The 15,057-nt window shown below is 30.4% G+C and overlaps 1 protein-coding gene across 1 annotated transcript in view; it reads right to left on the reverse strand.

The window, feature by feature from the left end:
* LOC129807031 (protein madd-4) overlaps positions 1-9,907 on the reverse strand; it is a 168,141-nt gene extending 158,234 nt beyond the window's left edge. Inside the window, exon 1 of the mRNA XM_055855981.1 lies at positions 9,247-9,907. The gene's annotated coding sequence lies outside the window, so the exon portion shown is untranslated. The remainder of the gene's footprint in view (positions 1-9,246) is intronic.
* Positions 9,908-15,057: the final 5,150 nt, after the last annotated feature.

The following is a 15,057-nucleotide window of genomic DNA, read 5'->3' on the forward strand; positions in this document are numbered from 1 at the left end:
GAACAACTACAAAAGGGCGGTGAATTGTGGGTGACTTTGTCAACAATTCGCTTACAGGGATCAAACTTTCCTCAATTTGCTTCTCACATCCTCCACTCGAGTTTCTGTACAATGTGTCAATGTTGGAATATTATTTTGATGCTGGAGGCTTAACATTCTTTTTTCTTTCCACCTAAACCTAAGGGAAACATTTTATTTTAGTCTTTGTGTATTCTAAAAATATAAGATAAAAGAAGAATCTTTAGACGGATTAATAAAATTGCTTGTTCGTAATCAAAATATGTCAGTGCATTCACTTTTATGTGATTCGTGCTGTAAATGTCGTCGAAATATTATCATATTATTTAATTCATGATTACCAAATTGAGTTAAAACTAGTGATAGGCTTATTTTAACTTATGAGAGCTGTGATTCTTTTATCTGAAATATGAAATATTTGGCAAATCAAATTAGGTTTTCCAATGAAATTATAAAAAAATAAAGGTCTTTGATAATAAATGCTAGTTTAAATAGTGCTTAAGAGTAATTATTCTCATATTAAAATTTCAATAGGGCAATGCGTGCTACCTTCGGACGTCTCAATCTTCGAAAAATTCTTTTTCTTTAACACGTTTTGAATGAATTTGGCCTCTTATAAAATAATATATATTAGCAGCTAAGTTCAATACCTCAAATTTCCAGAAAAGATCTATATGGATTGTAGAGCGTACGGCCTATTCGACGCATGTCAACCCAAGTCCACGACTGTAACACACCAATCCTAATCCTTTATTCTTTTGACACGCCCAACCCACTTAGTTTCCAACTAACAAAGTTGTTTCTCATCTTAAACCGATAGACGGATAAGGTTACAGATTACATTAAGCCGTCTTTCGGCTTAAGTCGCAAATATGTCCAGCACATAAGAGACAATCGTAAGAAGTAGACCTTTCTTAATTTCTTTCCGTTAAACCCTTCGACCATTTACAAAGAATGGTTGTCTTCTTCAGCATGTAGAGAATTTTGCACATGGTATAGACTGTAGACTATAAATGTAGAACTATAGAGGAGACTGGGGCAAAAAGTCACAAATCGAAAAATTCAAAATTCAATATCTTCCAAGGTAAAAAAGATAGCGGCTCAAATTTTTTTTTCTATAGATAGCCTCCATAGACATTCTTCAATGTCGTAAGTTTCTTAGAATTCGAACAAGGAATTTAGAAAATAAAAAATATCGAAATTTTTAGACCTATTTTTGAAATATTTTCCTTGCAGAAGATAACAATTATTACCTACTTATTTTCCAAAATTGATGCACTGGTGAATATTTTCTAAATAATTTGGATTTTTTGAATACGAATCCACTATCTATTTTAGAATTTCGCAAAGGTTCTTTTCTATAGAAATCCTTTTATTAAAAATGGCCACTTGGGGTAAAAAGTAACAAAAGGTATAGAGCAAAAAGTAATAAAAAAGCGAAGCAATTTCTGATGTCTCACGGTGAAAAGAAATGTCATTATCATGTCTCGGCGCTTGTTGTTTGCATTGATCAAACGATTTGCAGTCTTTTGTGTGTTTTTTTCTAAAATAGCTTGAAAAGTACTTTTCTCGTTTTCACACTTTTCTCGCAGAGAAAACGGTGTTTTAAAAAGGTGTAGATGAATAAATTTTCTATGAAAATATGTCCTCTATGTATTTTTTCAAATTTACGGAAGCCTATAATGAAGCGAATCAAAATATAATAATACCCAATGTCTGGTACTATTTGCCCCAGCATTTTTGAGAATAGTCACAAAATTACCTTTTAGAAATTGGCTCGTTAAACGTTTAAACGTACAAAATAGAGGAAAATTACTTTCACAAAGTTGTAGAGCGGTAAATCTCCTATAAAACTGCGCTAATTAGAAATTTTTGAAGCGCTCGAGTAGCTTGGAAAAAAATAAAATATCCGTTTTGTGACTTTTTACCCCAGTCTCCCCTAAGGTCATCATTTAAAAGTATTTGACACATAAGAAGCAGATCAATTGTGTGTAAAATTAAGTTCAGTATTTCTGTAGGGGAAAGTACTCTCCCTTCGAACGTTCATGTACGTCACAAAGACGTAAGAAAAATTGGTAAAATAGAAATATTCTACAGTCGTCTACGTCTTTGTGTTTGGTATAAACAGGGGTTTCGAGAGATTTAAGAAAATAGTTATTTTATTTATTAATACGACATATCAAAACTCTTTTCCAAAGTTTTTAAGTCAATTAGAATAAAACCACTAACAACTTATATTATTAGATTTAACCAGTAAAAAGTCAAAACTCGATTTTTATAGTCGGTTATAGGTGCCCTCCCTTCGAACGTTCATTACTTCGAATATTATGAATTTATTTTACTTTTCCTAAGAGATTTCCACACGATTGTCATATAAATATCAATAATTGATAGTGAGCTAACTAATATTTAATAGAAATGTTTAAGTCTCTTAGGAAAATTTAAAGAAAATTCACATTATTCGAAGGTATGAACGTTCGAAGGGAGAGTACTTTCCCCTTTGTGCTTTTCGTGTATATTAAATTCATAAAAATAATCAAGAAAGATCTGATGAAATCAAGGGCTGTTCAATGTATATACCCTTGCGAATGTGAAACAGATCTGAAGTAATTGACCGATCCGAAGCATCACTATAGCTGTTATTTTATGAATGAATCAGAGCTAATAAAAACTGGAAAAGTCCAAAATTGTGCTCATCTTCACCAATCGCGCAAAATGCGTGGAATCTGGCAAAACAGGTGTTTGTTGCTCTTTCTGTGTATTTTAATTTTAATGTAAATCTCTCGCGTGATTTTCTGATCAATTTAAACATTTGCATTTTATGGATCCGCCAAGGCAGTTGAATGAAGCTTCACCTGTTTATTTTTATTGGGCTCCACCTCCCAACCCCACCAGACGCCAAATCTCACAAAAGCCTGGAGGATGCAAAATTGACTTTGTCGAGATCCCCCTGAATTGTTTGCTCTTGTGTCTGAATTTTCACTTATTCATCCAGATCAAAAGATAAACCATATTTCGTCCCAATGTGTGTATAGATACCTTGCTTTTTCTCAAGCTCATGGGAAATTTGTGCTGAGGGTGAAAATAGGATTTTAGGCGTATAGGGTTTGGGGGGAGGGTATGATTAATTCCAAATAGGTGCAAAGTGATGGTCGGTGGTGCGTCCAAAGAAGGTGTTAACGTAGATAAATACGAGCAATTTAAACAGTTTAAACTTTGCAGTAAATTCACTCAGCAAGATTTAATTAAATTTGAATATTCACCATATATGAATTCTGGAGGAGCAGCAGAATATGGAGCTGAGAATAGGAGTAAGAGACACCAACAACAGCAAAATGGAGAGAAATACCAAGTGAAAATTAATGGACAGACAGGGAGGTGGCTGCAAACTTTTCTATTATTCTATTTGCTATTCACAGTGTAATGTTTACAAGGTATTTTCGTCTTCTGATATGCGTGATTTGTGGAAGAAACATGGGGGCGAAGAATACTGCCATAACTGGTTGAAAAGTTTTTAGATTTTCAATGAAATTCTGACTATATTGCCTCTACAGCTTTGATTATTGCTAATAAATTCGCTATCAACTTTGTTTCTACTTCTTTTAGTTCTATCCCAATAAATTCACAGTTAAAAATGATTTTGAGATAGAAACACATTGACATAACTTAGTATCACTATAAAAGTTTATTAAATACAATAAATTCAATCTGATAATAGAAAGCACACACTGTCTCTTTATTGACTCAATATGTGATACTTTTTTTTTAAATACAGTTGATATTATGAAATTATTTTAACTGTGATTGTCAGTTCTTATAAACATAAGAGAATTTACAGAGAAGACGTTCTATTAGAAAATTTGTAAAGAGCATCTCAAAGTACGCAATTCCTTTTAATTTACCATTATTATTTTTTTAATTTTTGGTTTTTTTTCAGTTTAAATTGAAAATTTCATTGTTTTATCAATAAATAAATTATAATATTTAGAATTTTACCCTTAATTCTACAATGAAAATTCTAACTTGAGCAATGAAATTAATTAAGAATTTTAGTGGAACATATGTAATGAATCGCATTAATTAGACACAAAACTTAATATTAGGAGAATAAGGTTTAATTTAAATTAGTTAACAATTCTCATATTATAGATAAAAATTATTTTTGTGAAATGTAAAAAATTACAAAATTTTAACATAAAATTGAAACTTTTTAGTGAAACATTGAACAGAAATCAATTAAACCACTGAAATTATGTTTATAATATTTTCATATATCAATACGTTAATTCCTTTTGATACTTTAATTCTTTACTGAACATATTATTTTATCAACAAATGGAATTAAAAATTAACTGAATCATTGTTTATAATATTCGTCAATTTATTTCGGAATAAAAACAGTAGTGGAAAGGACTAGCTTCGGTCAACCCAAGGTTCGGACAACTCAATTTTTTGTCTTATGTTCTTTGTGGATTTCACCCATAGCTCTTTTCTGGAAATTTGAGGCATTGAACTATTTATTAAAATATAATATTATAATGGGCCAAGTTCATTTGTAACACACCACAAAAAATATATTGTTCGAATAAGCTTGAGTCGTCCGAAGATAGCACGCTTTCCTCTACTGTATTTTCTTTTTCCATTTTTATTTGGAGTATCAAGGGTATCAAGCTTTAAAATGTACACAGTATTCACTGACTTAAGGTCTAGCCATATGATTTAACTACTTTAATTAATTATTAGGCAAAATATTTAAAGGTTTTCTGATTTAAGGGGTTACTGTCGTCAAGAAAACTTTAAAAAAAAAAACACATTTTCTCTAAAAGAAACATAATAAAAAAAACAGTTATTTAATTCAAGCTATTAAGCTTTTAAAAGTACGACTTTAAGCAATATTTTCTAAAAATGTCTTTTACAAATTATTAAAATTCTGCAGTTTGAACCTGATTTTCAGAGACCCTTTCTAAAAAACTTATTAACATTCAAAGAAAAACTAAATAGTTTTCCATCACAGAACTGAACGAAGATTTAATAAATGAAACTTCTATTTATTGGAAAAATTTTATACAAAAAGTTCCATCATAGCCGTATATCTTACATTGTAGTATTGTAAAATAAATAAATAAATAATGCATGTTTTCTTCAAATTCATAAAAAACATAACATATGTAGTATTTCAATTTTGATTTTTACTTTCAAAAAGCACTGTAAAATTCAGTTGTAAATTTTCTTTATAAAATAGCGATGAAAATTACTGAAAAGTTTTCGCGTAGTAAATATCCCTAAATACTTGACCGAATATTATTATATTATGGAGAAATTTTGTAAATTAATTTACACAAATATTATAAAAAGTTAAGAATTTTGTTTTAAACAAAAATTTTTTTGAAGTTAAACCAAAAAAACTATTTTATGGCACAGGGCATAAAGCCAACAGCTTAATCGAATAAGCAAATTTGAGATAGAAAACACAACCTTGAATTTAAGAATAAATACGAGGATAATTAAAGTTATTTTTAGTATTTCAAAGATTTTAATTAAAAAAAATAAAATATATAATAATTAGGAAATATTGGTATTATCATTTTCAGTATTGAACCACTATTATATTTTAAGTCAGATTTTTTTTAACTTTCTCATTGTTTGTTCCATTTTGATAAATTTATATGCAAATGAAAAGCCTTATATTTGTTATAATCCCCTTTTGAATCGGTCTATTTATTTAGAAGAATAGCATTATGATACTCATCTTATTCATGCAATTTTTATAAAATAGTGAAATATGAAACCATTAATTTTTCAGAGATTAAAAATGTCACTAGAAGTACAAAGAAACCCAATTATTTGCCTTTTCTTAAAAAATAGGTGTGATTATGAAAGTATCACACTCAATTCATAATTGAATATCTAATACTTAAAGATACTACTTCTTGTAAATTGTTGCATAAGTTCAGCAGAGTATAATAATATGAGAATGAAAACTTTAAGTATGCTAAAAGTTTATTATTTGTAAAAATTAGATGTGATTACTTCATAGTCACATCTATTTTGTATTGTTCTTTTACTACCCGTAAGCGCTCCTTATTTATTTTTCTTAATTTCCTCAAGAAATTAGATTTTGTAAAAGTTTAAATTTGTTAATTTTTCTGGCTACCCCAATGAATATTTTGGCGTACTTTAAAACAGAAATTGTAATTATTGGAGATAGAGAACTGCTGCTTAAGACACAAATAGAGTCAGGGTGATCATCGAGAATTATATAGCCCGTAAAATTTTGCAGTAGTGTGTACTACACTATCATACACTGAGAATTTATGATCAGGGACTAAAGATTCTTTTCACAAATTTTTTTTATTTGATCTTTTACCGTTAAATTTTACAGGCTACATATTTTCGAACATATACTTCAGGATCCAAACAGATTCATACTGATCCTCGAGAATACTCAGTCTGAAAAATTTTACAGTCATAATTTATTCTATAACTGTACTGTCAGTAAGTGTCAGACACTGAACGCTCATGTAGTATATCCGATTAGAGGCCTTTTACATAAATTTCTTTCACATTATTCTTTACTGACTCTACACTTAAAACTCTCAGGACAATCTCAAAATTCGTCCACTATTAGTATGAAATTGCTAGAAAACATCACAAAGAAAAACTGGAAAACCTAAGAACGAGGAGAAAAATAAAATCTCGGAAAGCTCCATATCGAAACAGTTTTCTAAAAAGAATTTGAAAAAAATCTAACGAGAAACATTACAGTTTAAGTGATTTATGTATTGCTCAATGGCATAAAATTTTGCAGCAATCTATTCAAAAACGTAAGAAAAATTGGAAAAATAGAAATGCCCTACACTCCTCTACGTCTTTGTGTTTGAGATAAACAGGGATTTCGAGAAATTCAAGAAAATAGTTCTTTTATTTATTAATACAACACATCAAAACTCTTTTCCAAAGTTTTTAAGTCAATCAGAATAAAACCACTAAAAACTTATGTTATTAGATTTAACCGCAAAAAAGTGAAAACTCAATTTTTATAGTCAGTTATAGGGGAATGTACGCTCCCTTCGAACTTTCATGCCTTCTAATAAAGTGAATTTTCTTTTAGTTTTCCTAAGAGACTTACACATTTCTATTAAATATTAGTTGGCTTATCATCAATTGTTGATAATTCCGTGATAATTTAGTGTAAATCTCTTACGAAAAACAAAAGAAATTCACATTATTCGAGGGCATGAACGTTCGAAAGAAGAGTACTTTCTGCTACATTTGCTCAAAACCGAATGCACCGACTTCATTGAAATTTTGAATACTTTTTCTAAGAAGGGATTACACGGGTTTAACTAAAAGATTTTTTGACAGATCAGAACTTAGTTAAAATAGGAAACGTGGTTTCATTTCCATTCACACATTTTTTCTAGCACTGTACCAAAAATTCAATTTTCAACTTTTTTCATTAAAATCCTAAAATTAATCCCAAGATATAACTTATAATATTACCGGAGAACATTTGGCTTTTGAATTTGAATAAATCAGGGCTAATTTCTTTGATCGTAGTAAATGTATTAAAAAATAAATAAAACGTAGTTTAACTGTACAAAATTTCGGCCAGTTTGTAATTTCGACCACTGTTTTTGTCACTCAAATTTCCATTAAGTTTTAGTTCTTGCTTACTCTAGAGATTATACAATGCAAACAAAAACAAAAATGTCTCTTAGGCGAACGAGATGATATAAAAAAAAAACTTTGGAATAATACAGGAAGAGCAAGGAAATATAAGAATTAATGTGTCCGAAATTACCCAAATTACCCAAAGTATTACCCAAATCTATGTCATTATTTTTATTCATTTTAAAAAGAATGTCTTTTTAATTCATTTTAAAAAGACACATACAATAGACTATCTATAAGGTTCCAAGCAACCCTCCTTAAAAGAAGGAACAAAAAATTAAATTTGTATTAAAAATATTAAATTTCAAACTTAAGATTTTCGCATTTGCTTACTACTATATCGAAATTTGATACAGTTACAGTAGAGTAAATTTAAATAAAATTTGTACATTTTTCTTATTAAACTGCAATAAAAATTCAAATGTCAGTTTTTTAATCAAATCCTCAAGATAATCTTGAGCTAGACATCTACTAATGTTAAATAAATTGCGAATTAAATTGAAATGAATAAGGCTTTAATTAAATATTTTTTGAACTCATAGAATAGTTTGTTAATATAGCTTAGCCAGGGCTTCATCAAGCCTAATAAAAAGTGAAGCTATATTTCACTTTTCCTTGTAAAAATTTTGCAGGTATTGCACCGCGACTTAAATAAATTTCCTCGTAGTTCTTGTATTATTTCGGCGAACATTATGAAATATGTATTTTTTGATAGCTTGTAATACACGATTTTGAAATGTATCAGACTGATAAGTCAATTCACTTTAGATAAAAACTTGCCAATAGTCTTCAGTGCCTCTATGCATAAACGTATGGGAAAATGAAATGCCGAGAGGCCCCTGGCTCAGCTCGATTTTTTGAAAGAGGTCTAAGAAAATCAGGTCCCACTAGCAAAATTTTTAAAACTTTTAAAAGAAACTTTCAAGAAATACTCTCTAAATATCGTTCTTTAAATCCTTAAAATTTTAAATTAAATTAAATAAATAGTTTTTAATGTAGTATATAAAAGAAGCGAAATACAGAAAATTTAATTTCATTCTGCCTTTAAAAATCAAATAACACTTGGACACTGATTTAGTAAATCACACATAAATGTGGTTCTGTGTCTTTTCTGTGGAAAAGCTAATGCTATGCTTGTGGATTTATGTTAATGTGTTTCTAAAGTTCGTTATTGATTGTATCAAACTAGGTATCACAATCATTAGAATTGTTGAATTCTAAAAGAGTGATCATTTCCAATGATAGTAATTTTTCACGAACAGGATATAATTTCAGAAACTTCCAAAAATCATCGCTTTTTATTTGGTGTTCAACATTGACAAGAGACACTGTGATATTCAGTATTGCACGTGTTGGACAGCATCTTGTGTCATTAATTTCCCTTCCACGATTAGGAAAAACAGAAACAAGAAACATCATTCATGTGAGACAACACACGTCGAAAGAACTTGTTTGACTCTTTCTTTTTTTTTCTAAATTTTCGTATAGTTTATCTTGTGGTTTGTTCTGTCCCCAAAAAGATAGGTGTTAATGGATGATAATCGCAATACTCACATTAAGTATAAATTTCCATGTGAATGCTAATTAATCCAGAAATTACAATGTCTTGCTCGCCTTTTTCCTCTTATGTATTATGCCTCATTATGTGACTTCAGTTAATAAAAACTTTTCACTGAGAGTGCATTAATCACTGACAATTTCACTTTTCGGTTGTTGGATGATAGGCTTTTTCTTAAAAAAAAAACCAAAAACTAAGAAACTTTGTCGGCTTTTTGAGTACCTATAGCTTAAGACTAAGAAAAAAAATAGACACGATACACCTTACAGTCAAATCAATAGCTGCAGTGCTGAATTAAAATTGAGTATATATTCACTTTTATGGATTAAACACACATACACGGAGGAATTGTGCTTCAAATGTGCCAATTGGCGGGTAATCAGTCTGTTATTGGAAATCCAATTAAGGTATGACGAGAACGTTCACATAGTCCACCTGGCACGTCAATGCACTTACACCATAAATCATCCCTCTTGACTTCAAAAATTGCACCCGCACCCCAATTTTGAGATCACACTATGACCCTTTGGTGGGTTGTCTATGGCATGCCCAACCACTCCCGGATAGGAAGGACTTTCACAACACAGAGCCAGATTCAATCTAGAAAGCACACGTGAACTCCAGGCTTAGAAGATTGCGGAGGAACTGCCACCAAGCCGTCGGACGTCCTAGTGGAGAATGAAGGCGAAAAGTTCGCGAGACGACAGAGAGACCAGAAATCACAGTGTTACCACTCCAAATATCTCTCTCATGGCTCTCCACACAGTTGTGCCAAGTGAAAACTGGCTACATTGGAGAGAAAAAGCACATGTACGAGAGAATAGCATGAAGGGGTGGCCTAGAAGCTACCAAAGTGGGGGGTTGGTTCGCAATTCTGAGCAACTCCACTGTACAAGTTAAGTGTGGAAAACTCTCTGGAACATCCACGCGACTACCACGAGAATTTGCGGCTGTCACAATCACGATGAGCCTTCGTTGGAATGTGAGTAATTTTGAGAAAGAAATTCACACCCTCGCCATCAATCAGATTGGTCTGGGCTTAAATAAGAAATTCCAGATGTTTTCCCATGCTTAGGACTCATGAAAATGTCATTTCAACCACCACATTGCTAGTTAATTTATTTCATCGCTCCAGGTGAAGCTTTTTTGAAGAACAATTTTTTACTTGACCTCTACAAAGGGAATAATATATATTGTATCAGTGTGCTCACAGCCTGAACTTTGTTCTTTAAGAGTTTCGGCTAAAAGGTAAATATAGGAGAAACTGGGGCACTACTGAACACGGGGTAGCGTCAAACATAACGTCGAGCACTTTCAACTCCATCTAGCGGAACTATAGCGATATCGTAACTTGAAAATAGCCGTCGTTATAGCACCCCTGAAAGTTACCACCCCAGCTGAACAGTGATTGGTACCGTTGGCTTAGAAAAGTCTTCGTTAGGACAGGCTTTCTCCCTCCAACTCATACATGTACGCCGTCTTAGCGTTAGTAACCAACCTCCAGAGCAAAACAGTGAAAAAGCTCTTTGTCAGGATATTTATTTTAGTTATGTAATAAAATGGTCACGTTTTTAGAATACACAAAATCCTAATAAAACAAAGAAATAAACAATGAAGACAGCGACTTATCGTTATCGGGACCCTCCGCTATTAATATATCATTGTATAACTAGAATTACTCTAATTTTTTCCAGTCTGTTTTATCTACTCTGAAAAAAAATGTTTTGTTAAATTAACAAGACAAGTTTGTAAAAAGGATGTTCTTCCATACAGAATATGGAAAAGTTTTGTCAAATCGGTGGCTAACTGGATCTTGTTAAAAGTTTGTAAAAAGGGTGTTTTTCCATATAAAATGTAAGAAAAAGCTTTGTCAAATTGGTAAATCACATGCTTTTGACAAGATTTCAACAAAATCTATTTGTTCGTTTAACAAGACATTTTTTTTCAGAGTATTCATGAAACATGCTTTTATAGTTTCTTTGTAATAAGCCAAAAGTTGAGATACAGTGGACACAGTTCCAGGTATACCAGGTTACAGATTTCCATTAAAGAAATCAATCATTTTTGTCTTTAGTCTCAACCTCTTTGGCCTTTCGAGGCACTCGTCATTAGAACAAGATGATTATTTACGAGCAAAGAATCTAGAAAGTTACGTCCTTACTTGTAGGGGAAAGTGCTCTCCCTCCGAACGTACATGCCTTCGAATAATGTGAATTTCTTTTATTTTTCGCAAGAAATTTACACTAAATTTTCACAGAATTATCAACAAATTGATGATAAGCCAACTAATATTTAAAAGAAATGTGTAAGTCTCTTAGGAAAACTAAAAGAAAATTCACATTATTCAAAGACATGAACGATCGGAGGGAAAGTACTTTCCCCTATACGATCAACTAGCTAACGCAGCAAATCATCGAAGAAAAAAGTCTCATCCACGAATGGTGGCAGATAAGAAGTATCTGACAGAATAAAACTGGGATTAGAAAATTAAGGAAAATATTAGTATTGCTCTTCAGAACCATGGTTGAAGTATATTGCTATACCTACGGTGAGCAAAGTAAATATTGTGAGGATTAGGGCTAAAACACATTGACCGTCACCGTCAAAGCCTTACCGTATTTCGTTAATTTACGCATTTTCATTGTAATTCTTACGCAAATTCTAAATTACAGTATTACCTTATCTCATACTCGGAGGCACTAAGTGAAAATAATATAAGAAAGCTGAAGAAATAAAACGAAAATTCGATAAACGATGAGCAAAAAAACTGCACGAAAAACTGTAGCAAAAAAATCCTTTTGTTCACCGTTTATCGCATTTTCGTTTTATTTCTTCAATTTTCTTATATTATTCACCTAGTGCCACCGAGTATGAAATAAGGTAATACGGTAATTGAAAATGTTTGTAATAATTGCATTGAAAATGCGTAAAACAATTAAATACGGTGAGACTTTTAATGTCAATGTGATTCTGCCCTTATTTCTAAAGTAAATGTTCGATAAATTATACGGCTTTGATAATTTGCTTAATCTTCTCAGTTTTAAGGTGCATTCAATGGGTCAAATGATTACTCTCTCTTTAGTGCAAATGTAACTCTATATGGTGCAAATTTTACTATAAGTAAGCTTTATTTTGATTCCACGACGCACGAAAATGAATATCCCGTCTCTTCTTCCCTGCGAGAGACCTAGTTCCTTTTTAGGATATTCCTGCCACATTATTATAAAAATTTATTAATATTATATCCTTAACAGCAAAATTAAAACAGTGAGTTGGCTATATTTTAGTGATCGTATATTTTCGGTTTATCAAGGTTAGAAGTTGAAAACATTCTACGATATAGGATAGCGTATTGCCTAACCAATTGGTACAAATATGGACTCAGAACGACAAGTCAAATTCGATTTCAATAGGTCATGAAGAACTAGTAATGCACCATTCATAAAATTAATTTGTTCCGGAAAACAAATAATAATTTAAAATAATTTTATAGTTGTTAGACAAAACCATTTATAATGGTTGTGAATTGGTGAAAATAGATAATGAAAATGATATCATTAAAATTACTTAATTTTAAGGAGTTGTAGAACATTTAGCTACTAAACAAAACTCAAAATAACAAAACTTATTTGACATAACTCAGCTTTTACACTTAAGTACTTAATTAAGTAGTTTGTATTAAGGATATGAAAATTATTTCACTAAGTACTTATTTAAGGACTTTTTAAGTAGTTACTGTAGTGCTTAAAAAATATATTTTTAATTCCTCATATATGTTTTTCTTAGAAACAACTCAAAAATAAGACTCTTGACTAATTGATTAAATAAATACGTTTTTACCAGTTCTGTTGAGTTGTTCGAACCAACTTTTAATTTACTGCACATTTTTATCAAAATATTATCCAATCTGCTGCTACATTTCTTAACAGCACCTGAGACATGAGGCTGAGCAAAGTACTTAGAAATAGAAAGATTAATTTACTTTTTTTATTATGGAACAAATGAAAAAACCAGTATCTATCGTGTAAAATAAAAAAATATTAGAAGAGATGCATTGAGCAAAATATTAGAAATAATACTCTAACACTCCTAAATGCGTAGGATGTTATAAGATCTGTGTTTGTTATATTTTATTTAATGTACTATTACTTATTTAAAACATTCACAATCTTTGCTTAAACATTCTGGGTTTAACAAAGGAAATTGTATATATTTTAATAATCTGATGATGTCTTTTATTATAAGTTTTAAATAGTTATATGAGTATAATCATAAACTATTTAATACAATTTTTATCGATGATTTGCATAGCTAGCTATAGCAGCTATAAAATTTTAGATAAATATCTTAACTGAAAAATTTTCATCATTTTGCAATTATGACAACAAAATAAATTGTTTTATTAACAAATTAGCAATTTAAGATAAGCACGATAAGCAATAAAATTATATCATATTTTTGTTGTCAAAATGTTTATGTTCAGAATCTCATTAACATTACTCAATTCATGTTATCATGTTTCAATGATTTTATTTTGTGTTACAAGTATCATTTATCTATTAAATAAATTCGGAAAAGCATTGAGTAAAAAATGGTATTAAACATTTTTGGATAGTATAAAATTGAATGTCGCTGGAACACTTTTTCAATTTAGTAAAATTGGATGGATTAAAATATTACCTCTTAGTCTTACAAACCGAAAATTGAAATTTAACTATTCTGAGCCACTATTTCAAATTTGTCAAGAAACTTTTGGGCGATTCTCTAATTTCATATTTTTGAGAAGGATATTTCACTATTTTAATCTGTTTCAAATTTACTTATTATTCCACTGACCTAAGTTTACCGAAATACTTCTAAAGTCTTCAAAAATACACTTTTAACTCACTTTTTATACACGCTCAATCAATTACACGTTTTTATTTATATTTTAATTTTATGCCTCTACATATCATAAGAAATTTCGTCAATATTTGACATTTAAAAGTATATTTTATATATTGATTGCTTTATGTTTCAATTAATTAGTATAATTAATATTGCTTAAGCTAGTATAAAAAAAAACCGTCAATATCCTATTTCATATAATACATTGAATATGTAGGGAGAAGTGGGGTACTTAGTATTGATATTTTTTGTAAGCCAAATATTTCAAAAATAGGGCTCAAAATTTCATTAATTTTTATTTTACGTAGTCCTTCCTCGAATCCCTTGAAGCTTTGTAAGTTTAAGAAGGTTCATGAAGGCTATCTATATAATAAAAATTTCAAGCCTGAGTCTCTTTTATTTTAGAAAATAATAAGTATTGAAATTTTCGTTTTGACAAATTTTGCCCCAGTCTCCCCTACTTGGACCTTACGGTGATATTATTTGGCTCTAAGAATCAAATGAAAAGCTAATTATATTATAAGGTTTAGTTCTATTTACAAGTAGCAGAAATAGTCTAATTAAAGTGTTGCAATTCAAAGGTGCCCCACTTCCCCCTATTCAATATTAAAAAAAAATTCTCATAGTGTATAGAGTTCATAACGTTAAAAAGATGAACTTTATGTAAAAATAAACCAATAATTTGTCATTATACAGTTTTTATTGTGCATGTTTTTAAGCCTTAGGATGTGAATATGGTCTGAGAATCTTGATACAAAATTCTTTAATAAAACTCGTCTTTCTACCAAAAATCTCTCCAAACTATGTTATCGTTTTTATTGAAACCACAAATTTTAAATTAATATTCAAGGTGCTATTTTATAAGACCTGGCATTTCCGAGCATAAACTCTCATCGTCAGACTAGGAGAAGAAACTGATT

The sequence above is a fragment of the Phlebotomus papatasi genome, chromosome 3 (genome assembly GCF_024763615.1).
Source record: "Phlebotomus papatasi isolate M1 chromosome 3, Ppap_2.1, whole genome shotgun sequence".
Lineage (NCBI taxonomy): Eukaryota > Metazoa > Arthropoda > Insecta > Diptera > Psychodidae > Phlebotomus > Phlebotomus papatasi.